Raw genomic sequence first — 26,501 nt, 5'->3', positions numbered from 1 at the left:
GCACCCCTGTTGCTGCGTCTCCTCAGTGGCTCCGAAGCTTCCCCCCACCCCATCCTCCCCTGTCTCCGCCAGTGAAGGGGCTTCCTAGTGTGTGGAAACTTTTCCTCCTTCACAGCTCCCTCCCAGAGGTGCAGGTCCTGTCCTTTTCTTTTGTCTCTGTTTTTCCTTTTTTCTTTTGCCCTACCCAGGTACATGGGGACTTTCTTGCCTTTTGGGAAGTCTGAGGTCTTCTGCCAGTGTTCAGTAGGTGTTCTGTAGGAGTTTTTCCACATGTAGATGTATTTGTGATGTATTTGTGGGGAGGAAGGTGATCTCCACATCTTACTCCTCTGCCATCTTGAAGTTCCCCTGCTGTCTTCTTCTTTTAGTCCTTCTCTTCATCCATCAACTTTGCCAGACGAATTTCCCTAAAACTCCTCTATGATCCCATTACTTTCCTATTTGAAAACCTCCCATGCTGCCCCATTGCCTGTCTACAGCAAAAAATTAGTAACACCTAGGCCCTCCATCATCTAACATTCATTTTCTAGCCTCATTTCCCACAGTTGCCTATAATATCCTCTATTCCAGTCCCAATGATTTATTTTTCCATTTTTTTAAATCAACTTTCTGTTCCCACATCAAGGCCCTTGTTAACTGCCTTGAGAATGTTCCATGCTCCTCTCCATGTATCCTTTTGAAATTCTGATTCCTTGAATCTTCCCCAGATCACTTTTGACTCATACCAGTTTCTGCTTCCTCTGAATCTATACCTCTTTTTTGGTCATGAATCATGTGTTGCTTTGGATTATGTCTTGCATTGCTACCTTATAAGGAGGCAGCAGATCTGGTCAGCAAGTTCATGGGCTTTGAACCAGAGATTAGGTTTGAATTTTCTTGCCGCCTACCAGCTGTGTGAACTTGAGCAAACCACATAACCTCTCTGACTCTGTTTCCTCTGCTATAAAATGGGTAGAATATTGCCTCCTTCACAAGGATTATAAATTATTGTATCTAACATGTATCAGCTATCAAGAAAGTAAAATGCAATCCACAGATGGGAAAAATATTTGCAAGTCATATACTTAATAAGGGTCTAGAATACAGAATATAAAATAACTTTTATAACTCAACAGTAAAAAGACAAATAGCCCAGTTAAAAATGGGCAAAGGATTTGAATAGAAATTTCTCCAAAGAGGATGCACAAATAGTCAACAGGCACATGCAAAGATGCTCAACATTATTAGTAATTAGGGAAATACAAATAAAAACTACCTCTTTAAACCCACTAGGATGACTATATATAATTAAAACTAAAAAAGTAATAACAAATGTTGGCAAGGATGTGGAGAAACTGGAACCTTCATTCATTGCTGGTGGGAATCTAAAATGATGTGGCTACTGTGGAAAATGGTCTGTCCCTTCCTCACAAATTTAACATAGAATTATGTCTGACTCAGCAATTCTGCTCCTGGGTATATGCTCAAGAGAAATGAAAACATATTCACACGATAACATATACATAAATGTTTACAGCAGCATTATTCATGATAGCCAGAAAGTGGAAACAACACAAGTGTCTACCAACTGATTAGTGGATAACCAAATGCGGTATATTTGTATATACCACATTTTGAATATTATTTAGCCATGAAAAGGAGTGAAGTACTGACATATGCTACAGCATGGATGAACCTTGAAAACACTGTGCTAAGTGAAAGAAGACACAAAAGACCATATATTGTATAATTCCATTTATATGAACTATCTAAAACAGGCATAAAATAAAATAGACATAGAAAGCCAATTAGTGATTCCAGGAGCTGGGGGGAGGGGAAATGGAGAGCAACTATAATAGGTATAAACTTTCTCTTTGGAGTGATGAAAATTGATACTGGAATTCTAATGTGGATGTTCTGGATTAGATAGTGGTGATAGTTGCACAGCCCTGTAAATGTACTAAAATCATTAAATCGTATACTTTTAAATGGTGAATCTTATGGTGTGAATTGTATCTCAAAAAATAAAAATAAAAGAGGGGAGAAAATTATGTCAGAGAGTGCCTAGCTTATGGACATTAAGTAATTTGCTAAGCTTCCCTTTGTCCCCTTTAGAAATGGTGAAGCTAGGAACAAAATCAAGTCATTCTGATACAAAGACTGTGCTTTTCACCACCCCACCAAAATTGCCTCTCCCATGTGCTTCAGTAGAGGTCTACTGGAAAACAGAAACAGTGAAACAAGCCCTTCAGATGGTACTGCCATTTTGACTAAAATGTTCCTTGCTCAATCATATGACCAGCTGATGGTGACTACAGAAAAAGGTTATTCATATCTTTTGCTCCACTTAATAAATCTGTTGAGGCTGTATTAATAAATCAAGCCAAAGATACGAAAGATTATATACAGACAACTTAGAGGAGGGAGTAAAAGAATCAGAAAAGGTGTGGGGAATATTGACACTGCTTTTGCCTAAACAAAACATGATAAACATTGACAAAGAGATTATGCAAGGAGTTACTAAAATCAAATGAAACTTGAGGGAAAATTGGTTTGACAATTCTTTGGCTAGAGACTGTGTATTAAAGGAAGGATTAAAGAGAAATAGCAAATATTTCTGGAGTGCCAACTATGATGTAATGAATCAGATACACATGGCTTCACAACCCTCCTCTGAAGCTTTCTCAGCCAAGTAACTTTGGCCAAGTTACTTAATTTCTCCTATCATCTATTTCCTCTTGTGTAAAATACAGATAACAAAAAAATTCATCGTAAGGTTATTATTGTTATATAAAGGGCAGAAAATAGGTACACTAAATAGGTACACTCTGATTATTTATTATTACACGGGCCAGAATGGTCCTCAACATCTGGGTGGGGGTCAAATGACAGTACCCACTTCTGGAGGGAGAGCACAGTTTCCCTATGTCAAACTCAAGTCCCTGAATATAGGCAGATCACCCCCTAAATCCTCTATCCATCAGGAAATTTTTATTTATAATTCTAAAGGTTTACAAAGAAGTGTCTTCATTTTCTCTTGGTGGAGAAAAAAACATAATAATATAGAGAAAGATGGGATTTCCTTTCAAAATGGCAGACTAAGCTGACATAGCAAATCCCCTCTTCCTACCTCAAATGGTTAGAATACTTTTCAAAAATTTCTCTTTCATGAAGATTCCCATCACAGACAGTGTTAGAAAGGGATTTAACAAATGTTCAAAGAACATTTAAACTATAATTTATGTAAAATGTTTCAAAGATTAGAAAAAGAAGACAACTACCCAACTGCCTTTATGAGCTTGAGACTTTTTTTTACTAAAATAAGAAAAGGATAGTATTAGAAAAGGGAATTATCAACCAACCTAATTTATATACATGGATATAAATAAAATACTCATTAGTTGAATCCAGCAGTATTTTAAATGTAATAAATCATGTCCAGGTATGCTTTATTCCAGGAATGTAAGATTATTTTAATATCAGAATATCTAAAAAAAAAAAAATCACCACACTAACAACTAATGGGGGAAACATACAATCACCTCAATGCATTCAGAAAAAGCAGTAGATAATATTTCACACATTCTCCTAATAAGAGTTTTTACCAAAGAATAACAAAAAAAAACCCAATTCGTATTTTAATAAAAGGTACAAAAATCTTTCAAAAACTTAAAGCAAGTATAATAATGATGAAACTTTGGGAGGATTCCCATTAAATTCAGGAACAAGACAAAGATTCTCATTATAATGTCTATGATTATTTTACTGAAGGTCTTAGCCAATGGAATAAGACAGGGGAAAAGAACTGGTATAAGGATTAGAAATTTTTGTTACTTGCTAGTGATTTGTCTACACAGAAAATTAAATTAAAAGAAAAAATTCAAGCTGCCAGAACTTATAATATAATTCAGCAGGGTTACTGGATATAAAAATTAACTATAAAAATCAATAACTATTTCTGCATTATCAATAGTCAATTAATTAATATAAGAGAAAAACTGTCACCATTCACAATAGTAATAAAAATTAAGAATTAGCTCTAATAAAAGAAGTTTAGTACCTTATGGAGAAAATATTTAAATGTTATTGAAGTTCACAAAAAATATCTGAATAAATGGAGAAATAATCAGGTTTGTGGATGAAAAGATTAAATACCCTAGATATAAATATATTCTCTGAATTTATCTATGACCATTATAATTAAAACCAAACAGAATTCTTATAAAAACTAAAAAGGAGGAGTATGGCATTAGTGTATGGATAGACAAATAGATCAGTAAACAGTATAGAAAACCTAGAAACAGACTAAAGCATTGGCAAGTTAGAATTTAAGAAACATAGCATCACAAATATGAAGGAAAAGCAAGATTATTTAAGGAATGGTATTTCCATTTGGAAAAAAAAATTAAATTAAACCTTTATTTCATGCTATACACAAAGATTCCTGATGAGTTTGAGACCTAAATGTTAAGAACAAATTTTGACACTAGAATTTAAAAGGATTTGTTTAAACAAGATCAAAAAAGCACAGTTAATAAAGAAATCAATTGTAAAATTTGACCATGTTGAAATTTAAATATCATGGGCAGTAAAAGTACCACAAACTAATTTAAAAGATAAGTAACTGACTAGGAGGAGTTACAACACAGAATAAGGATTAGTAAGAAGAATTTATATGGGTGACTACCAATGATTAAGGAAAAGAAAATAAAATAGAAAAAGTAGCAAAGGATATAAAGAGGAAATCAAGACAACAAATAACCATAAGAAAAATGTGCAACCTCACTCACATCAAGGAAATTAAGGTTATACGGCACCTTTCCACACACATCAGATTAATAAAAGTAAAAAAGTATAATAATACCAAATGCTGGTAAGAATATGGGAAAACAAACAGGATGATACATTATTATAATTACTTCAGATACCAACTTGGCGATAACCAGTGAAATTTAAAATGGATATAATCTATACCAAATGCAATTAAGCAAGAAGCAAAAGTAATTAGAAAACTTCATGCTTATAAAATATACTCAGCCATTGTGTCTCTAGGTGTGTAACACAGAGAAACTTTTGCCCGTGTGTACCATATACTGCATGCAAGGTCATACACTGAAGCAAAATTTGTAATGGGGGGAAAAGACTTTAAAAACTTAAATGTTCACTAATAGAAAAATTGATAAATTGACTAATAAATTATCGTATCTTCATTGATGCAATACCATATAGAGATTTCACAAATTTCTAATCTAAATAAAGTAACCAGATCTATGCTGATGAATAGATTCCAAAACCTTAATGTTAAATGAAAAGAACGAGCTGCAGAATGATATACACAGTAAGTTAGAGATTGTATAAATTAAAACACACAGTAAATACCACATAACATTTATTGGCAATATAAATGTATATAGCCAAAAAAAAAAAAAATGGATAGGGAGGCATTCCAAGTAGTACTGCCTCTGGGGATAAAAGATGAAACACAGTGAGAATATAACTGGAGACCCAGAAGAAGAAGAGAGAGACAATGAAGCAGAAGAAACATTTGGACAGACGATGGCTGAGGATTTTCCAAAAATGAAGAAAGATATCCATGTACAGATTTAAGAAACCAAATGAATTTCTGCTTAAGATACAGGGAGCTGAAAAAAGCATTTCTTCCTTAAAATAACAACACAAAAACCAGAAGAACCACAAGTTCATGATTTTTCTTGAACCCATCAGAAAGCTGGAGACACAAGGCAACAACAAGTCTGAAAACTAAGGAGAGACAGGCACTTGCAGGAGAGGACAGGATGTGAGTACTTGCTTACCTGGAACAGACAAAGCCTGACACTGGTAAGAGGAATTCAGCTGGAACTGTTCATGAATTGGTAAGGCGAAGTGCTGGCAAGAATATGTAGTCCTTGGAGCTGCAAATACAGGAAGAGTTTATATGGCCTGGTTGTAGTTTCTTCTCCACAGACCTCACTAGGCACATGCACAAAAGACTCGTGAGAATCCTGAGAGGGTGCTCATCCTGGCACAGATGTGAGGAAGGGGAACAGCAGCCAAAGCTGGAGGGCACAAAGCCTACCCAAATCCTTCTTTCTTTCTCCCCTACAAAACTGGGATGGGGGTGACAAACAATGCTGTCCCCCCAGTACTCAAGTGAAACCCCAATGAAACTGAGGAAAAGGAACAGAAAAAATTTCTCTACACCTGGGGAGAGGCAGGAATACTGATGAGCCCAGTACTACAGCTGTGGAAGGGGCAGGAGCTCTCAGAAGGCCACAGCCATGAGACCCATAGACACAACACACCTGTGAAAGACTGAGGTTTATTCAGAACATAGGATGCCCCTCACCCAACCTTTACCAACAAGTATCCAGTAACCAGCAATAACAGAAAATTCTGGGAAAGGGAAGTAGAGGATCCAAAGGGGTAAAAGAGTAGAGAGACACCTACCCTAAGGTAAAGTACAAAAGAAGACCTAAAGTTGATGGTGGAGCCCACCTGGAGGAAAACCATCTAGCAAACTATCCCCCATCCTAAACACAAGTGTAAAACTTGGTACAGAGAGAGCAACTACAGCAACTACAAGCCCCAAACCCAGCAACTACAATCTAGCCCTGACTGGATTGGCTCAAAATCCTACAGTAAAGATTTAATTCATAAGGAAGATGTGTCTAACAACACAGCCCCCAAATACACCAGGCAAAAATCACTATCATTACAAGGAGAAGAAATATACCAGTTGACAATGAGAGTAGATTTAAATATACCTCTCTCAGTAACTGACAGAACAAACAGAAAAAACATCAGTGAAGATATGGAAAATGTGAACAACACAAGTAGTGATCATGGTCTAAAGAATATATGTAGAATACTGTGCTCAATGACCACAAGACACACAATCTTTGCAAGTACGTAGAACATTTATGATCATGTCCTGGCCCTGAAAGTGGTACAAATATCAATGGACTAAAACCACAAAGTTTCTGACTTCAGTGCAATTAAGCAAAAAATGAATGTAACTAGACAACTTCATTCTTGTACATTAAGAAATGCACTTTAAAGACACTGAAAATTAAAGACACTGAAAAAGAAATTAGAAACTATCTTAATGAAATACTAATTAAAATGCTATTTACCAAAATGTGAGATTCAGCCAAAGCTGTATTTAGAGAGAAAATTATAGCTTACGTACATATATTACAAAAAGGAGACTACAGATTATGAGTTTAGCATCCATTTTAAGAGGCTACATCCAGAAAAGAAAAAAATAAACCCCCCAAAATGGAAAAAAATTCAGTAAAGTGGATTAACAAAGCCAATACTATTCTTCTGAAAAGAGTAATAAAATTGATAGGCTGTAGTGAGGTGATTAAGGCAAAAAAGGAGAAAGAACCAATGAATAATACTAGGACTAGCACTATGGATCTGACAGCAGTTTTAAAAAAGAGGATATTAAGAACAACTTTAAGACAATGAATTTGAAAATTGTGGTGCAATGGATAAATTTCTAGAAAAATATAAGAACACTGAATCTAAAAGAAATAGGAAACATGAATCATTCTATAACTGTCAAACAAATTGAATTCATAATTTAAAAACCTACCCACAACAACTTCTACCAAACATTTAAGTGAATATAAGACTAATCTTTCACCAACTCCTCCAAGGAACAGAAAAAGAAGGAAAATTTCCCAATTCATTTGACTGCATCTTGATACAAAAACCCTGTCTATGACAATACGAGAACGAAAATTTAAGCAACTTTTACTCAGAAATACAAAAACATTTTTAAAAAATTGACACATTTAACCATTTATAAAAAGGGTAAGAATTATAACCAATTTGAATAAAACAAATTTGGTCTAATTTTTTTTTTACTACTCAATTTTAATTTTGATAAATATACCATAGTTTTGTACAATGTAAACATTACAAGAATCTGGTGAAGGTATATGGAAACACTCTGTGCTCTCTTTACAACTTTTCTGTAAGTCTAAATTATTCGAAAGTACAAAGTCAAAAAATCAGTATCATTTACCACATTTACATGATGGAGAAAAATATGTGAGTATTTTAATAGCTGAGGAAAAGCTATTTGGTGAAATCCAAAACCCATTTGTGATTTTTTAAAAAATCTTAACAATCAAAGAATTGAAATGTAACTTCCTTTATCTAATAAAGACTGTCTTTATAAAGTCTAATAGCAACTGAAAAATAAAATATTGGGATTCTCCCTTTGAGACTGGAAGAAAGGCAAGGGTGCCCAATGTCACCCTTCTATTCCATATTATACAGGTTGTCCTAGCTAATACAGTTGGGCAAGAAAAGGATATTAATCATGCAGAGACTGAAAAGGAAGAAACAGGAGTGTCATTATTCATGAGTGCTAGGATTTCATATGTAAAAAATCTAAATTATCCACGATAAATTAATACAACATACCAGCGGGTTTTGTAATATTACTGAGCATTAAAAATCCATTTCTTTTCTATATATTAGGAACAAAGTTGGAAAATGAAAAAGTAAATACCAAGAAATACATCTAACAAAAGATGTATAAGATTTCTCTGCAGAGAAGTTAAACAACATTTAGAGCAATAACAGAAGCATAAACTACGTTCATGGAAGTCTCAATGCTGTAACAATGGCACGTCTGCTAAACTGAGCTACAGATTCAAAGTAATTTCAATCAAAATCCCAAAAGGTCTGTTGGTGGGATTTGAAAAGCTGATTTTAAAATGTATATAGAAATGCAAAGAACTGATATTAGCCAAAACATTCTTGAAATACTTGCTCCACTGAGTATAAAGATTTAGTATAAAGCTACAACTTTCAAAAAAGTGTGGTATTGGTTCAAACATAGATAGATAGGCCAATGAATTAGAATAAAGAGCCTACTGTGAACCACATCAAAATCCTTTCAGTGCCACTTTTAACTCCAGTCTGCTATTGCAATAGCACGTTGGCCTTAACCAACATCTCCCATGTGCAACCACACTGCACCTTGCTTTTGACCCACATTGCATATTTCTTTCTTCCTGCCCTAGGACTTCTATAATGCCAAGGCACACAGCACTCATACACATAAAACCTGGAGGTATAGGGGAAAGTACACCCATGAAGTCAGCCTTGGTCAATGGAGAACCCAGTGGAGAAATCTTTCTTCCTTTTGTTCCCAGGCAGGTGAGTTTCATTTTGTAAGGCTTCTTAAAAGGATTGAGCACCAATTACCTATAGCAGTGGCCAGTTTGATTACATGTCCTTGTATTGGCTTGCTTTGTTTTTTTGTTTCATTTCCCCTGTCTTGTACTTCTGCTACCTGGGGTTTCCAAATAAACCACCTTGATGCAAACTCTGCCTCAGGGCTCTGCTTTTGGGAAAACCCAGATGAAGACAGTTACACTGTTGAATAACACGGTAAGGTTGGCTTTTGCCATATATGGTGCTGGCAAAATTGGATATCCATATAGAAATAATAAAATTTGACCCCTACTTATACTTCATTTTAAAAAATCAATTTTGGTGGATTATAGATCTAAATGCAAGAGGCAAAACAATAAAACCTTGAGAAGTTAGTGTGGGAGAATATTTTCGTAACCTCGGAGTAAGGAGAAGACTTTTTTTTTTTTTTTTTTTTTTTTAGGAGAAGACTTTTAAAGAGAACACATCACTACCATAAAATAAAAGTTTGATACATCTGACTACATAAAAATTAAGAACATCTGCTCATCAAAAGACATCATTAAAAGAAGGGAAATACAAGGCACAAAGTAAGAGAAGATATTTGCTACACATATAGCTAATAAAGGGTTTGTATCCAGTATAAAATTAAGTCCTACAAATCAATAAGAAAGAGAGAAAATCTAGTAGAAGAGTCAAAAAGAGAGTTGAACAGTCACTTTCACAAAAAGACACCCAAATGGCTACCAGACATATGAAAACAAGTTCATTAATCATCATGGGAATGCAAACTAAAACCACAAAATGATAACACTGTACACACCCAGCAGTCTGGGAAAAAAAAAATTTTAACTGACAATTCCAATTGTTACCAAGGATGTGAAACAAGGGGAACTCTCAAATTCTGCAGATGGGAGGGTAAATTGATACCACCATAGGAAAATTAAGTACTATCTACTTAAACTGAACATATGTAATACCTATGACTCAGTAATTCTACATCTAGAAGTATGCCCATTAGAAATGCATATTCATGTGCACCAAAGGACATGGACAAGAATGTTCATAACAGAACCCCAAAATGTAACAACAATAAAATGAACAAATCAATGACTGTGTGCTCACAGAACAGAGAGCAGCTATGAAAAGGAAAAGAACTATAGCTACACACAACAGGAATGACTGTCACAAACATGATGTAAAAAAGTCAGACATCAGTGTCTGTTCAGATCTGGTCATTTAAAATTCCAAACCAGCCCAAACCATAGTGTTTACAGATACATACTTCAATGTTAAAACGTAAAGAAAAGAAAGAAAATGACTTTCAAAAAGCCAGACTAGGGCTTCCCTGGTGGCGCAGTGGTTAAGAATTCGCCTGCCAATGCAGGGGACATGGGTTGGAGCCCTGGACCAGGAAGATCCCACATGCCGCGGAGCAACTAAGCCTGTGTGCCACAACTACTGAGCCTGCGCTCTAGAGCCTGAGAGCCACAACTACTTAGCTCGCATGCCACAACTACTGAAGCCCACGTGCCCTAGAGCCCGTGCTCTGCAACAAGAGAAGCCACCGCAATGAGAAGCCTGTACACCACAATGAAGAGCAGCTCCCACTCACCGCAACTAGAGAAAGCCCGGGTGCAGCAACGAAGACCCAACACAGCCAAAAATAAATAAATAAATAAATATATTTTTTTAAAGCCAGAATAACGGTTACCTTTAAGGAGAAAGAGGGAGTTGTTGTTGAGACCAGTCATTTGAGGGGTTCATTAATGCTACCAATGCTATTTCTTGATCTGGATTACAGTTATACAGATAAGTACTTTATAATAATCCAGTAAGCCCTATATTTATGTTTTTTCTTCAGTTAGTGTGTAATATTTCACAGTAGAAAAACTTTATAACAAAGAGAGGGAGGCAGCACAGTCCTATCACGGTGTTTTCACCAAAGTTTAACTCATTATTATTATGAAGAGAATGTCTAATAAGCAACTGAAAGCTAAGGTATGAGATGTGGAAAGGATTTAGTCATAAATTTCTTCTCACCATTGCCCATGTAGCAGAATTTTCCCAATTCCTTATACACTTGATGACATTTTTGAGATGGAGTGGCTCAGAATACTCAAGTGACTTTTTCCCAAGGCAGAAAACTACTAAATGCCTTTTGCAGGACTCGAAGCTGAGCATTCTCCTTCGAGTCCAGCATTCTTTCTTCTAACTCCAGGAAGTGGACAGTGAGGAGGGAAAAGAAACTACAGGAAGAATGACTGGACAAGTGAAAAGTGCTGGTGTTGGGACTTGCGTACCCAGCCCTAAGAAACGGTTGTTGTTTAGGTTTTTGACTCTATTTTTATTAGTGTATATGTGTGGTTTTGCTTTCTTTGTTTTTGCAGAGAACAATATTGCTAAGGCCACTTAACTAAGGAGAAAGCAAAAATGGGAAGAAAGGCTATGCTCATTTGCCCCAAGAGAAGTTTTCTCTCTTTGGGTTCTGGGGTATTACTAGGGTGAGGTCAGGTTGAATTCTCAGTTTCTGTTTACCTCTTTTAATGACATCCATTGCTGCAATAATAATCACCCTCCAAAGCTTTGGGTGCTGGAACTCACCCTTTTCGAGACTTCTTAAGAAACGGTTATATCTTACCTGTGAATAAATTATGATTGCACTTCAGCCCCGGAATAATGTGATATACCTCGACCCCATTAGATTACATCAATGTAACTACACAAATGCTAATTTTAATACTCTGTTATTTGCACACAGAATCAAGGGGCAATGTCCTGCCTGAAGAGCTTAAGGGGCAATGTCCTGCCTTAAGCGCTTAATGGCTCTAAAGCAGCAAGAAGCAGACTTTGTTATCCCTCTCTGGCTTTTCAGCAGCTGGTGGCCTCTGTAGGAAAATGCAAATGCAGAAGCAGAGTAGTTGAACCTTGGATATGTTTGCATTTTCACCTGCTAATGAAATCAAAAGAAAAGCCTCAGCTTCCCAGCTGAAAATCTTCTAACCTGGAAGCCCAGCCCAAGCAGAAGCCAAGAATGCATTGTACACATCATTTGGTGCATTGCTATCCAATAGACATATAATGCGAGCCAAAATTGAGAGCAACATATGTAATTTTAAATTTTTTAGTATTTAAAAAAGATAAATATGGGTGAAATTAATTTTAATGATATATTTAGCCTAATTTAACTAACATTATCATTTCAATATGTAATCAATATTTTAAAAGTTGAGATATTTTACTTTCCTAGTTTCATACCAGATCTTCAAAATCTGATGTGTATTTTAGACTTCAGCTGTAGGGGAGGAAAAAACATTTTCCTCTTCCCTCTTAGGTCAAGTACCTGAGGCCTGCAAATTAAACTGACAAACTACAGATTAACAGGAGAAAGGTATACACATTTTGATTGATGTTAACATTTTAATTCTTACACATGCAGAGGCCTTCACAGAAAAGATGTGAAGACTCAAAGAGTGGTTAGACCTGGGGTCTTATTACTATTTTAACAAAGGGTGATAAATGTGGAGAAGGGACAAGACAGAAGAAAACAAGTTTAGGCTTTTAGGGGAACTAACATTGTGAGGAGGTACATACATGGTGGAAACTAATTGAAGATAAGGGTTATTTTAGTAAGGTTTATTTATGCAGACCCATCTCCATGCTGACTTTCTGTCTCCAGTGGGAATGCTTGTTTTCCTCCTCCCAGGTACAGGAGAGAGGAAGAGGAACACCTTCACAAGGGGAAATTTATGCCCGGCTTTTAGTCAGATAGAGGGATGACAGAGAGCTCGCTGCATCTATGGTTTCTCAATTGCTTCAGCTCAGAATCATCTTTATGCCAAAGTGGCATATTTTAGGGTGGCATATTATGAACCCCTTCACGTAACATCTCAATGTGAACTTGATGCATTTTAGCTGCTTAACAGACACAAGGGACTAGTGGCAGCTATACAGGACAGTGCTGATCTAGATGTTCTGGGTGTTCCTCATAGAGCAGCTTCTCCAAGTGCAAATGAAACCCAGGACTTATATTAGGCTATGAGCATAAGGTGCTTAACATAATCTCTAAAATGTGGGAAGCTCCAGTAAATGATAGCTATTACTTTTAATTATTATTGCTGTTAATCTTGGGTTGAATAGTTTTGGCTTGTTTTGTATAAAAGTCCACATTTGAATTTTTATACTTTTCTATGGCCCTTATGTACAAAACACCAAAATCTTATTTTATATATAGCATTTGTAAATGCCATGCATAATATTATATTTGACTACAGCTTTCATGACATAAGTATCTCACACTTCAGTCATTTTTACCATATGTTGGGTTTTACCATAGCTGCATACCACCTGTACTATTATTTCAGACTTGTCTTCAAATCACTTTTTCTTTAAACTGAATATTTGAGACTTTACTCTCATCCTAAGAAATCACAGCCCTCCAATCAGGGGTTAGATAAGCTATATATATATATATATTTTTTTTTTTTCCCTAATGTTAAAATAAATGCATAAATTTTTTAAAAGTCTTTGTACCTCTCCTAAAGAAATCATACATGCAACAATAATACACTTGACATATTTTGAAGAAAAAATGTATATAATCAATATTTAGATAGCATTCCATGCTGGCTCTGCTATCTTCAAGCTTTGTGGCCTTGGCAGTTTACATAAGTCCTCTAACCACTAGTTGTCTTATCTGTAAAATGCAAACGACAGTATCTACTGCTCAGGGATTCTGAGCATTAGATGAGATAATGCATACAAAGTGCTTGGCACAGTGGCTGGTTCTCTTGAGTGCCTTGATCAAGAATGGTTAGCTCTGTCTTTATTATAAGTGATCTATAACAGTGTACAAAGCATTTCCTCTGTATTATTTTCATAAGATTACACTAAAGAAACCAAGGATCCTTATTTCTACTGTATAGATAAGGAAACCGTGCCTGATAACTTGTCCAGAGTTAATGGGGCAGTATGCAGCAAAGCTGGGCTCAAAGTCAAGTCTTTGAAGGCATGTTCACTGCTACTTCCGCTAAAGTACATTTGCTGTGGCAGGAAATGGGTTTGTCTGTTTCTAATCTTGCCACCTGCTGAAAAAGGAATCTTTCCAGGGGCAAAGTATTGAACAAAAGAAGTTGGAGAATCTTATCTCTCATGGCCACCAATAAGCAATTATGGAGCCCCTAGAGAGACCAAAGCCCTTTTCAACAGCAAGGTATGCTTTCCTCTGGTCTCTTAGCTGACCACAGGACAGGTCTCTGTGCAATTTGTCCTCAGAGCAAACACTCAAATGTATGTTACAGTGAAGCTATCAACTTGGGCAACCTATCCCTAGGTGAATTAAAGAATCTGAACAACTCTTCAGGCAATGTGGTTCTGGTGCCTAAAATAGCTTGGTATGTCAAGTTGGAGGAGAGGGTAGAGAGTTCTTCTGGAATTTCATCTTCAAGTTGAAGTCTAAATTCTTTGTTTCGCTCTGTGAAATTGTCCAGGCACACAGCCTTGATGTCTTTAGTAGAGTACAGGCAGATTCTGCCTTTCAACAGACCCAAGAAACATTTCAGGGCAAAGTTAAGTGAGGAAATCATGCCAGGAAATACTCCCCCAGATATGAGACAGCTATAAAAATCTGTGGGTCCTCTCCATAAGGACTAAAGAACTACCATTATCAATGCCACCTTTTCTTGTTTTCCTTCCTTAAGAATATTTCTGTAATTAAATGAAAGGAGAATATGGATCATTACCAGTCACAATCAGCTTCCAGAAGACACACACCTATAAAAATCTAAAAATATAGAATCTGTAGCATAGAATTAAGATTTTAATATAATACTCTTTTAAAACTTATAATATATATACATATATTATATATTATATATAATGACCATGTCCCCCCAAAAGTACAAATTCTTTTGGGGCACATATTTTAGGAAGGTGTATTGTTAAGTGGAAAAAAGTTGATTCCAAAATGGCTTTTGCCATGTGATCCTGTTTCTGTAAAACAACAACTACATATATTTATTTTATCGATGTCTCTTTGTCAATCTATCTATCTATCTGGAAGAGATTACATCAAAATGTTAACAGTATCCCTCTGGGAGGGGGCAGATTTTTTTTTTTTTCATATAGCTTTTTATTCAAACTTAAAAAATGAACATGTATTATTTGTAGTATATTTTTCAAACTGTTTAAAATGAACAACTTAGAAGCATTTTGGCCACTGGGTGACTTATAGGCAGCCAGCTTCCATAGGGAAAGTAAGGAGGAAGGAGGATGCTAACTAAACATTCCATCAAAACCCATGATGCAGCACATCTCTGAGAGAGAAGCATCTATGCAGATGTCCATCTTAAGCAAGCCTCAGAAGAAACAAATAGGCTAATTGGGGACTACTAACGAGCTATTCACTAACCAAGAATTCAGTTCGGGTAGCCTGACTGATGTTTTTCCCATGACCCACATAGAATGTGGGTTTCAGCCTAGCCTAGTCACATAGGAACATTTCCTCACCAGTATAATGAGAATAAGGAGTGTCTATTCACAGGCTATGTGCAGATGAGATGAGGTGCCATGAGTGAGATGCCCAGCCCAGCACCTGGAAGAGAGTGGAGGTGTTTAATGAATATGAGCTGTCTGTAGCCAGGCCCAGACAAAGTTGCTCTCCCATCCCCAGGGAAGAAGGAAGGAAAAGACACTAACCCCAAATCCCCAAATTCCCTCTCCCTTGTAAGTAGACAAGATGACTTTGAAACTTCTCCCTCCACTAGCTTGAAATTCTCAAGTGTGACCTATGAGCCTGGAGTTTCTGTTAGGATCCCAAAGACTGTAAACAAGATGAAGAATCCTTTAGAAAAACTAACTTACTCTTAGCTATAAGGTCAAGAGCTAGAAAGCTGAATTTATTCTGTTCACAGGGAGAAAATTAAAATTTTGATAACACAGTTTAGAAATGAGCACTAAAAAAACTAAAAACAGATAATGCAGCCCCACTGAGGAGAAAGGAATTGTCTTAGAAGAAAATTCTACGTAATAATAATAATAGCTGGGCTTGGAAAAACTAACTTAACCAAATTCACACAGCTGGGAAGTGGTGATACTGGGCTTTGAAGCAAGTTTGATTCCATCAGCTTCCTTTTCTTATTACAGATATAAAAGCCTCAAATTTGAAATAAATGTTAGAAGCCATCTAGTCAGTTTCTTCATCTTTAAGATGGTATTAATAATAGCAGATCAAGGAATTGTGTTTCAGTTTGTAAACTTGTTTGTTAAAATATAATTAAGGTCACCAGATTTAGGAAATAAAAATACCAGATGCCCCATAAATTTGAATTTTAGTTAACAAATAACTTTGTAGTATTAGAGTATGAATATACTTATACTAAAAAATTATTTGTTGTTTTTCTGAAATTTAAATTTAACGGGGTCCAGTATTTTATCTGGTAACCCTAAATATGATGTCAGCCCAACATTCTACATATGATCTAACCAAAAGAACAGATTTTCTTGCAATGTTGAAAGGTGTAATTCAAGGCAAAGGGATCACATTTTACAGTTTTTAAACCGTAAAGCATCTGTGAAGCACTTTACACTTGACTAATAACCTCTTTTGATTCCAGTCCTCCAAAAGTGACACTCAAAGAAATTATGCTACTTGCTCAATGTCACATAGCTAGTAAGTTAAAGAATCTGACATTTAATTTTGGGTAATCTAATGCTGTTGCTACTATTGCTCATAATGGTTAAGTGCAACTATAATTTATTAAGTGCTTATGATATTGTCTGTCGGGTGTTGTGGTTAGACTTTATCCATCATGTCTCCCTTTATGTGAGGATGTATTTCTGCACAGAAAAGGTTCTCACTGCAGGCTGTTTAGAATCTTCCTTCCCCCCAAATTTACCCCTAATTCCAAAATGATAAGGAGTAACTAAATGGAGTAGTAGCACATCCTAAATAATCTAATACAAAACTTGACAAATTCTTGGGAAGTTACTTGCAGAGCCATCGTCTATTAATATTTACAGATTTGCCTCTTCTCTTAGGCTTTGGGACTCTTGGGGACAGGGACCATGCCTTGGCCTCCACTGTATCATCCTTCATTGAGCCTGGCACCAGCACTTTGCAAAGAGAGGGGATTCCAGAAAAAAAGGGTTCCTTAAACAAATGAGCAAATGAATGAGCACAGTGTAGAGAATATCAATTTAGGATTCTGGAAGAGATGAGAAGACATCTATTCTTTCGGTAAATTATTTACAACCACTACCGAGAGATTTTTAAAAGAAAAAAATAGATCAATCAGTAAGTAGCACTATTTTGTAGTATAAGCCTTGCTTCCCTAAACTTGAAAACAATGCTGTTAGAGTTGGGGGGGAAATAGAGGCAAGAGCTAAAGGCCTTTGTTTAATTACAGTGTTATGGCTCTTCAGTAGACAACTGACTTCATTGCGCACCTACAAAATACATGGAGAAGGATCCTAGAAAGAGCCCATCTGCTGCTACTGCCATGTAACGTCGTGTTGTTAAGAAACTTCAAGCGTTTGATTTGTAGTAAGTACTAGGACATGACCAAACTGAGGGAGACTATGGGCCAAACTTGCCAATAACCTAGTGACAAAGAGGTTAATGGCTCCTTTACTTCCCTGGTACAAAAAAAGGATAAGAGGGCCTCCCTGGTGGCGCAGTGGTTGAGAGTCCGCCTGCCGATGCAGGGGATACGGGTTCGTGCCCCGGTCTGGGAGGATCCCACATGCCGCGGAGCGGCTGGGCCCGTGAGCCATGGCCGCTGGGCCTGCGCGTCCAGAGCCTGTGCTCCGCAACGGGAGAGGCCACAGCAGTGAGAGGCCCACATACCGCAAAAAAGAAAAAAAAAAAAAAGGATAAGAGAGAGGAAGGGGAATGGGGGTGGCGGGGGGAGGAGGAAGAAGGGAATAGAAGAATGGAGAAGGAAGCAACAAGTATTAGGGAGAAAAATGAATTCAGTAAGGGTCAAGAGGGTGATTTAGGTCCCAACTCAGCAACGTGCTAGGGAGAGAATTCAGTGAGGTCCTTTCCTCCCTGAGCTCAGTTCTTTTCATCTGTAAAATGAAAGTGTTAGACTAGAACATTTCCCAGGAGAATGTATTCCCGGAATCCACAGGATATTACTAGGTGGTATGCAGAAGAAAAAAGTGCATTTCTGCTGTTCATTAAATTTGGAAAATGCTGGATTAAGCAAAACAAAAATGGGTTTCTTTATTTCAGGATTTTCAAGGTCTTTGAAGTTCAAAGATGCTTTCTTTTCTCATCTTTAAAAGGGGTTAATACCTAGGGGCAGGACAGGAATAAAGATGCAGACGTAGAGAATGGACTTGAGGACTCCACGATGGGGAAGGGTAAGCTGGGACGAAGTGAGAGAGTGGCGTGGACATATATACACTACCAAATGTAAAACAGGTAGCTAGTGGGAAGCAGCTACATAGCACAGGGAGATCAGCTCGGGGCTTTGTGACCACCTAGACAGGTGGGATAGGGAGGGTGGGAGGGAGACGCAAAAGGGAGGGGATATGGGGGGTATATGTATACATATAGATGATTCACTTTGTTATACAGCAGAAACTAACAACATTGTAAAGCAATTATACTCCAATAAAGATGCTAAAAAAATAAAAATTAAAAAAATAAAAGGGCTGAATAGTGCTCACCCCATAAAGTTCTTGTGAGGGTTAAATGAGTTAGTTCTAATGACTAAATAGACATTAGCTTCCATTATTATGGCTATCATTGCCATTATCATTATTAATCTGGAAAGTGGACGGATAAAGAAGATAGCATCCTCCAAACTTAGGGGACTCCAGACTTGATTGACTGATTAATTGATGGAGTATCTCATTGAGGGCTAATATTCCTCATTATACCATCTGAGAAATCCTGACCTAGAATGACCCTAGGGCCCCTTCCATCTCTGATATCCTATGACTCCATGGTGAATTAAGCTCCTAAACACAGCCTGCTCTACCCGTAGCAAAAGCACAAAGGCCCATAATAAGTACTAAATGTAACTTATTGAGTGGACAAACAAATGAATTTTCTTTAATTTGAGAGCTCACACACTCTACCCAGTTCCCAGGTGCACGGCAGCCCTACTTCCCAGCTGGAAGAGTTGTGGTTCAGAGCCTGTGGTTCTCGTATTCCAAAAGGGACATATGAACTTCAGTATATCCACAAATGCTCAATGCCATCCCCTCCCAGGCTAATTTGCCCATAATCATCCAAGCCATTTGTTGTTTCATTCATTCACTCATTTATTCATTCATTCATTCAGCAAATATCTATAAAAGTTCCCCTATGTTCCATGCATTGTTCCAGCGATGAGGAGATTACAAAGATGAATCATTCATAGAGCAGAAATTCACAGTAATTAGAGTCTCCTTGAGGAGAAAAAAATATGTTCAGTAACGGTCATTTAAGGTGAGTTGTGCTGAGAGGGGCAGTAGCTTAATGCAGTAACAGATTATAGTCAGCTTTGAGAAGGACAGTCTTCTGGAGAAAAGCATAGGGCATTAAAAAGGATCTTGAAGAAGCAGAAATAGATTCACAGACAGAGAAGACAAACTTATGGTTACCAAAGGGGAAGTGGGGGAGAGGGATAAATTAGGAGTATGGGATTAACAGATACATACTACCATATATAAAATAAAAAATAAGGACCTACTGTATAGCACAGAGAACTATATTCAATTTCTTGTAATAACCTGTAATGGAATACACTACCATGCATAAAATAGTTAGCTAGTGGGAACATGCTATAAAGCACAGGAAGCTCAGCTCGGTGCTCTGTGATGACCTAGATGGGTGGGATCGGGGTGGGGCGGTGGGAGAGAGGTCCAAGAGGGAGGGGATATAGGTATACGTATAGCTGATTCACTTCAGTGTGCAGCAGAAATGAATACAACATTGTAAAGCAGTTATACTCCAAAAAAAAATGGAAAAGAATCTGAAGAAGAATATATATATTATATAATATATATAATACAGTAAGTCCCCTACATACAAATGCGTTCCATTCGGAGAGCACATTCTTAAGTCCAATTTGTTCATAAGTCCAACAAAGTTAGCTTAGGTACCCAACTAACACAATCGGCTATATAGTACTGTACTGTAATAGGTTTATAATACTTTTCACACATATAATAAACAATAAACAAACAGAAAAAATAAAGAAAATACTTTTAATATTACAGTACAGTACCCTGAAAAGTACACTAGTACCAGCTACATCATTGCTGCTTTTACTCTTGCTTCCAGACATCTTGGGCTTGAAATAAAGATACTGTACTACTGTACCCTATACAGTACTGTAAAGTACACAAAAGCACAACCACTTGTAGAGGGTGCACGCACCTGACAATGTATGCCAGACACATTAACTAACTTACGTGATTGGCCATGCGAACACACGTTCGCATCTTTGAAAGTTCGCAACTTGAAGGTTCTTATGTGGGGGACATACTGTATATATATAACTGAATAACTTCGCTGTACATCTGAAACTAACATAACATTGTAAGTCAACTATACTTCAACTAAAAAAAAGAAAAAAAACCCAAACTACTTGAATGAGGACATTCAAGACTTAAAAAAGGAAAAAAAAAAGGACCTTGAAGGATATGTGTGTGTGGACCTTTCTGGCAGAAGGAACTCCTGGGCAAAGAATTAATTCCACATCATACCAACAATGTAAATCATATGACGTGCCCAGTCACATGTCAGGGCCAAACAGTGTGTGAAGTATTACATCCCAGGTCTGCTGCATGCTGGTCACTTGCGTAAACCAGGTGGCTTCTCTATTTCCCTTATTATTTCTAAAATGTGAATAGTAATGTGAGATGAGCAAGCAATAGTAATAAAATTTATTTAGCACTTGCAAAATGTCAGGCACTATTTTAAGCCCGTTGTATCCTTTAATCTTCACAACAAACACATTTCTCAGATGAAGTAATTTGACCAAGGTCCAAAAGAAATGAGGATTGAAGCCTAGAGTTTTTCCTAATTCTTGCTGGCTACAGACCTAAGTCAAATCCTAATCATTAGCATTATTATCTCCATTTCACTAGTGAAGAAACTAATGAAAGTTAGCAAAGTGAAGAAACTAGCTAGTGGCACATATATACAATGGAATATTACTCAGCCATAAAAAGAAACGAAATTGAGCTATTTGTAATGAGGTGGATAGACCTAGAGTCTGTCATACAGAGTGAAGTAAGTCAGAAAGAGAAGGACAAATACCGTATGCTAACACATATATATGGAATTTAAGAAGAAAAAAAATGTCATGAAGAACCTAGGGGTAAGACAGGAATAAAGACACAGACCCCTACTAGAGAATGGACTTGAGGATATGGGGAGGGGGAAGGGTAAGCTGTGACAAAGCGAAAGAGAGGCATGGACATATATACACTACCAAACATAAGGTAGATAGATAGTGGGAAGCAGCCGCAGAGCACAGGGAGATCAGCTCGGTGCTTTGTGACCGCCTGGAGGGGTGGGATGGGGGGTGGGAGGGAGACGCAAGAGGGAGGGGATATGGGAACATATGTATATGTATAAATGATTCATTTTGTTGTAAAGCAGAAACTAACACACCATTGTTAAGCAATTATACTCCAATAAAGATGTAAAAAAAAAAAAAAAGAAACTAGCTGGCTCAAGGTCACACAGCTAGTAAAGGACAGAGCTGGGGTTCAAACTCAAGCCTGTCTGATTCACCAGCCTGTGGTCTTAGAGTCCATGCCTGCTCTTATAACACCACCGCCAACAGTAAATATGTATAACTTACTATGTGCCAGGCACTGTTCTAATCATTTACATAGATCAACTAATATTGTCCTTACAATGACCCTATGAAGCGTGAACAGATGAGAAAAGTGAACTATAGAGACATCAGGTAACTCACACAGCTGCGAATTGGTGCACCCGAGAACTGGACTCAAGCTGTCAAGGTTCTGAGTCTGGGCTCTTGACCATGACATTATACACCCTCTATAAAAAAAAAGGGAGGAGGAGGTAGGGGCACTTTGGAAATTCAGAACCCCTTGCCCCTCACTCCAAAGACACTTTAAATGATCTAAATTTCAAGGGTAGCATGTCTAAAATACAAAGTGTACTCCTGGGAATCACTCCTTTCCTGATCTGGATCATTCACATCTTCATTGCATGAACTGAGTAGGAGCTAGGGAAAGATTTCATCAAATGAATGATGTGGAACTTTCTGTATGTTCAAATTGACTTTGTCTATATGCACCCTTATAGAAGACATTTTAAATCTTTAAAATAGGAGCACGTACCCAAATGTATAACTGTGTTTGTGCACACACACTCTATGAGAAAATAAGTGGAGGGAGCTGTTAAAAATACGATAACCGAGTTAAAAGATACACCTTAAAATTAGAAAAGATTAAAGTTTCCAAACATTAAATGAAAGGAGTCCTATGGAGCCTTTTTATTTCTACCATTTCATGTTCTGTAACCTTCTTTTTAATGGTAGCTATCATCTCAAATGCGGTGGGCATTTTCTTAAGCTAGAAATGATCATAGCTCTTAGAATTTCAAGATGTCAATAATTGTCAAATAATCTGTCTCAGTTAATCTATTTCCTGCTGCTCTCTTTTGCTTGTTTGTATTCAGAGTGTGAAAAGTGCTTAGCAGGTGGACTTTCTGTTGAAAACTGAAGGAAAGATGTATTTTGGCTAATTGCTTTGTGCAAGGGCTGGTTAGGAAATAAGAGCTGGCATTAAACGACAAGATAAGTGTGCAATTAAGGACAACTCTATAGGAATTAAAGAGCAGGAAAATATTACAGTGAGTCTAAGCTAATAGCATGAAAATAAAAACTTTCCACTGTAGAGGCAATCTCCTGCTTCCTTGTTTTATATCTTGAGTCTTTTTCAAGTAGTTGCAGGTCATGGGAAAACAGAAAACCAATCTATCATCTTTCACTTCCATTTGAAACCGCAATACAAAAATGTTAATGGCAGAAATAAAACAGGTCATTTTAAAAGTATATGACACATATTGTACATGAAAAATATTAATAATGATACTTATTACAATGTAATAACATTAACCATTCCTGAGAATGACTATGTGCCAGGCAGTGTGTTGGTTTCACAAGCATTAGCTCGTTCAGGCCTTATAATGTACAAGGATGAGTGGCGTTAGCCAACGAGGAAACCACGGCTTAGAGGGGTGACGTAATTTATCAAAGGTCGTACAGATGATGAGTGGTGACGATTCCAACCCATGACCATCTGACCAAAAACCTGTTCTCTTAATGGCCATTCTGCATGCCAGTTTCACCTGTTGTACTTTCTCCAGGCTTGAGCAATTCACTTGAGGCAGAGAAACCTGATAATGGCTACATTATTATCTGATAGTTGTATAAAGTGGTGCTTCTCAAGCTGGGAGTGCTGGAGCACAGGGAAGTACCTGGGACTATGAAACCACAGGGTTTAAAATGATGTCACTTCCTGGAATGCTAAAGTTAGTCAATGGGTAATTAAAAACATTATTTTTACATTAAAACACATATTATGGTGTAGAATTCACGTGAATTTTTAAGGTAAAACACAATGAGAAGTTAAAGAAATCTTAGGGTCAGCTGTATCTCCCAGAAGTGCTAAGCCCACATCTGGAAGCCTGATTCATCCTTCTCGAGTCACCATCACAATGACTGTCCTCCTAGGGAACCACCCTCATACACTCTCACTCTTGGTGACTCTGGGGTTGATCCCATTCCTGGCTCTAACGAAAGCCTGTGATCCAGGCTTAACCTGTGGGACCCAATTGTAAGCAGTTGGGAAAGAGAAATCCTCTTGCCTGGACTTGAAGCTGGGAGGGCGAGTGGCTCTGGATCATCTGGCCACTACCTAAGCAGAACTTGCCTGAGAATGACGTCAACACGGAGCAAATCAGAGGCAAGAGACAGGGCAAGACCAAGTCCCACTGAAATTGTTTGAACCCTGGCCATGCTTGGGGCAACCACCTGAACTCATTAATTATGCAAGCCAGTAAATTCTTTATTGTGTGTAAGCATATATGTGCTGTGTCACTTGTAACCAAAAATATCCTAATACAATGTCAGTCAAGCCCTTTGATCATTACAGAAACTCACAAGTCAAACTTGTGGAGGGGAAAATTCACAGCTGGTGGTGGTGTTTCTACAATGTAGTTCATCTGCACAGCATGGGAGAGGAAGGATGAGAACCTGAGAAAAGGAGAGGATCATGGAAATGAATAGACAGGACCTCCACTTACAAAAGTACATAAATCAAGTAATGAAATAAAAATGATATATCAAGAAAATAGGCAGGATTCCCAGAATAAATAATTCTTTCTGTTCCCATCACAAGGTGATAGTGGATATGCCTGGGTAGGAGAGACCTACACGGTGAGACAGAGAAGATAATAAATGTGACTTTTCCTACCCTCTAAGAAAATCATTTGCCATCTTAGCAAAAGGAGAGAGAGAGAATTTAGGAACAATACACACATATATATTTGTACCCACCTCTTCTATTCTTCAAAGGACCTGAGACTAAAGTTGGCTATAGTTTTATTTGTTGGGTCTCCTAACTTTGAAACTTGTCAACTTTTAGCTCTACAATAGCAGAGTGGTGGCAAAGAAAGACCAATAACAAAGAAAGCTGAAAGCTCTGAGGTCTAGTCTCAGTCTGTTCATTATTGCTGTGTAGTCTTGGGAAAGTCCACCGGCCTCTTTGACCTTGAAGGTGTCCCCAAGTTTGGGCTAAACATAATGATCTCAGCTTCTCTCCCAAAAATCAACACACTCTCATCACTTTTGGCAGACCAGTCTCCCCTTTCCCCTGCCCACATACCACCAGTTACCACCACGCTGGCTGTTCCAACTGCGCCTCTCCCAATCAGCATCTATTTCAAGATCTACCTACCCTGGAAAGTCCTCTTTACTGTCACAGTGTACATATCTCTTCCTTCTGAGTTTTCAGAGCATAGAGTATCAAGCAGGATGTGTAAAATTTCATCTAATTGAATCCCACCTTCTTCCCATCAATCTTTGGGTTATGTATTCAGCTACTGCACACTCAAATGCCCGCAGGGGGTAGGGGCATTGACATTCATGTAAATGCCTGAGGAGCGTGGGAGGTAAGACGACGGGGTGAGGTGTATAACTGAAAGTAACACTTACCTAGTTACCATAATTTTTCAAATATTGCACAGACATAATAGCCAAACCAAATGCACATGCAACAATGTCAGACCGATGGACCACCACTGTAGACAATCCTCATATTATCTCAGCCATCCCGTGATCAAGAATCCTAACTGAAAATTGTTATATGATGCACGCTCTTTCCTATTCCATGTTATTTCAGCTCTATTAGAAATCTTTTAGGAATCAATGAATACCTGCAGACTGTGCTACCCTAGGAAGCACTCACCTATCTCCAATCTCTTGTATTGTTTCATAATTATTTCAAATGCATAATTGGTCTTATTCCCCAGATATAAGCTCCTTGAGATCAGGACACAAGCCATTGTGTGGCATATACAGTTGGGTTAGAGATTGACTTTCTTCACTTGACTCATGCACTCTGTACCTTGACCATGAGAACATCTCATTTGAAGAGAATTTCTCTGAAGGCCCATTTTAGAAAATGACAGATGAAGTAGTGAAGCAGTTAAATCCAAAATGCTCACCCACAGGGTGAGGGAGAGGCTCTCTCATTTCACCCAGAAATGTTGATTGTGGTATGGTTTTTTTGTTTTGGTACATCTGCAAAGTGAAAATTCCTCAAGCATTCATCACCCAGCAATTACACATAAATGTCGCAATTAAGTTTTCTCTTTTCCCAAACTGATAAGTGTCAGGAGAGAAAAAAGTAAACCACATTAAATCCACTTAGGCAAGGCAGGTTTAAAAAAACACCTAATGGGCCAAAATTATGTCACTGATTCTGTTTCTTTTGGAAAGGAGAGGAATCGTGATTATTTGACTGGGGTCCCTTTCATTTCATGAACGAGTTGTTCTCACCTACACAGTCAGCCAGGTTAGGTCCTGCTGTCCCTTGAGTGAGGCTCATTTAAGTCAAAGCAGCCACCCCATGCCAAGGATGCAGCGCTGAGAAGTCACCAGCATCCTCAGCAAGTGACCAATGAAGAGAGCAGGTTTGCTCTCTGTTGCTGAAAGTGGAATGAAGGAACTTTTTAGGGCTTCATAAACTCCTTTAAGGAAAGAAACACCTGTATTCATGCCCAGAACAGAGCTGACACTCAATACTGATCTGCAAATGAGTGTTGCATAAGTGGATAATTTCCTAACTTGGTTAGGTTTTAT

At 37.5% G+C, this 26,501-nt stretch overlaps 1 long non-coding RNA gene across 1 annotated transcript in view; it reads right to left on the bottom strand.

Moving 5' to 3' along the window:
- The window catches only part of LOC308616002, a 608,908-nt gene that overhangs the window by 569,121 nt on the left and 13,286 nt on the right, over window positions 1–26,501 (bottom strand). Inside the window, exon 2 of the long non-coding RNA XR_014015681.1 lies at window positions 5,793–5,891. This is a non-coding gene — a long non-coding RNA (uncharacterized lncRNA). The remainder of the gene's footprint in view (window positions 1–5,792; window positions 5,892–26,501) is intronic.

This window comes from Mesoplodon bidens (genome assembly GCF_964165515.1).
Source record: "Mesoplodon bidens genome assembly, chromosome: 4".
NCBI lineage: Eukaryota > Metazoa > Chordata > Mammalia > Artiodactyla > Ziphiidae > Mesoplodon > Mesoplodon bidens.
The sequence above is the reverse complement of the archived record's forward strand: the minus strand, read 5'-3'. Positions and strand labels throughout refer to the sequence as shown.